The sequence below is a fragment of the Cebidichthys violaceus genome, unplaced genomic scaffold (assembly GCF_023349555.1).
Source record: "Cebidichthys violaceus isolate CVI_PGR_0920_01 unplaced genomic scaffold, fCebVio1.0.p SCAF_50, whole genome shotgun sequence".
Classification (NCBI taxonomy): Eukaryota; Metazoa; Chordata; class Actinopteri; order Perciformes; family Stichaeidae; genus Cebidichthys; species Cebidichthys violaceus.
The window spans coordinates 675,677-677,897 of record NW_027176706.1 but is presented as its reverse complement, the minus strand read 5'-3'; the positions used below and the strand labels follow the sequence as shown (position 1 = coordinate 677,897).

General features: G+C 37.6%; 1 long non-coding RNA gene across 1 annotated transcript; it reads left to right on the top strand.

Annotated features, from left to right (window-relative positions):
* Nucleotides 1–1,136: 1,136 nt before the first annotated feature.
* On the top strand, nt 1,137–1,911 carry LOC137888013 (uncharacterized). Its single transcript, XR_011105092.1, has 3 exons — nt 1,137–1,194; nt 1,628–1,742; nt 1,825–1,911. It is a non-coding gene; the product is annotated as an uncharacterized lncRNA (long non-coding RNA).
* The last annotated feature ends 310 nt before the right edge of the window (nt 1,912–2,221 follow it).

The window sequence follows — 2,221 nt, the reverse complement described above, 5'->3', positions numbered from 1 at the left end:
TAGATTTAAGTTCTTCATCAATTGAGGGGATACAGGTATATGTTTTTCCAGATAACTTAAACTGTTTGCATTACATTTGGATTTACATAATTTTCATGAAGTGCAGTGACAAAATTGGAGATTAACTTTAGATCTTTGGAGGTAGCACCATCAATATTAAGGACAGTTAATAATTTCCTTTAAAAAAGATGTGTGTTCTTTTCCCCTTCCTCTAGTCTCTTAGCTCTTGAGCTAATTAACAAATCTTATGTCAAGTCTAAACACATTTGATCTAGTTGTAGCTGAATGTCCTTCAATTTGATTTCTTCTTCCAAAATAATATTTTCTTTTGTTAATAAAAGGTCAAGTTTGTGCACCAAATCAGTTTCTTTAGTTATTTTCTTCTTTTATTGCAACATGTGTGACGTTAAATTTAAAGAATTCCTATTTTAGCTTTTAATCATTGTTTAAGCCACAACTGAGGAGTTCTTTTGCTAGTTTTTTAATTGTTGAATTTCCAATATCCATAAACTACAACTGTCGTGGGTAGTATTTAATTTCAAAATTATTTGTTTATGGTCCATGTTACGTGTCCTGTTTGTGTCCTCTCAGGTGCCGCCCTTTCCCTGGATGCCAGCTGCAGCGGGTGATTGAAAGCACAAATGAGTGCCACAGGGTTTAAAAGAGAGGACCACCATACGGACATGTATGTGTGTGTGTGTTGATATGGTATATTTGGACTTTTCACCTGACTACACACCAACATTATGAGGACGTATATGGTATATAAGGACCATGCCGAGGTCCTCATAAAACAAAGAGTGTAAGCGCCGTATAAGTGTCTAAATAACATACCCTCTCTTTTTCGTGGAAAGTCCTTTTTTACCACCTGACCTGATTTCTGTGTATCCCAGTGCATAGAACAAGTGCGGCGCAGCGGCGTGACCATGCTGATGCAGTATATACACATTTCGATACACACGGTTAACATTTCGCGGGCTGCCTTGTGATTGGCTGGTTTTCTCGCGGGGGCAAGAAGTCGGAGGGAAGTACTGACGCCAAGTCCAAGGTGCGTCCGATTGACCGGTTTACACCTGTGGGAGGTAGCTATTTGAGAAGTCAAGTCCACGCCTCCCTCAGCTCTTTAAACATAGAGACAGACATGGAACGCAAGTGAATGGACTCATGGACTAATGGAGGATTAAACACCACCAGGTAAGCATTTATATTTGTAAGTATAAAACGGAACTGGCTGCAGGTGATTCAGTTAAGACTGGAGAATATGAGACAGCGTGAGGTGAGCTATGATGGCATGCTTTGTGATTTTTAAGGGTAGTGTCAAGCCTCATGGTGTGTTAGCTAACGTTAGCTAGCGTTAGCAAAAGAGCTAACGAGTTTTGGAAGGAAAAAACGAAGCAAGGGACTTACTTAACTTCTACATTTAATCTTAAATAGTCTAAAGATATTCTTAAAATGTAAACCCGTCAAGCAGTGTCAAATAAAAATATGAATAGAGCAGTTATGCATTTTTTTTCATATTTCATCCCAGTATATTACTGGTTTACACGGCTATAGAATGTTTTCTGATCACGCATGTCCTATAAATGAAGATAACAATCCTGACAACCATCTTCTTTGGTAATTTCAGCAAAAAAATATGCAACGGCGTAGACGCATAAATCCAAAGGATGATGCAAAATTTGACATTGATACTGGAGGTTACAAAGTGGGATTTGACATCAAATACATCAATGCCTTCAAAGGTAAGTTGAATGTTCTGATTTCGTAATTACGATTAAAGTATGAATAAACTTAACAGATGTTTTTTCTGTGTATATGAACTAGGTCGCGGCATCTTCACCTGTGCTCCATTTGAAAAAGGAGAATTTCTGTTAGAATACAGAGGTGAACTAATAAGCCAGCAAGAATGTGAGAGGAGACAGACTTTACCACGACCTCGAGTTTCATTTAAATGGAAAATTATGGTGGTGCGTATTATGTCAATGCTCAGTCTAATCAAAATTAAATGACACATTGCCTTTATTTTATATACTTACTGTTATGAAACTAATATTTACTTGAGTTTTTGTAGTGTTGATGCAGCAAAAGAGGATGGGTCACTTGGAAGGCTTGTAAACGATGACAATGTAAACCCTAATTCCAAGATGAAGTACCTAACCATCCATATATATATACTCTCTCACTCTAGAAGGGGCCACCTTTGAATGTTGTGTTTACATGC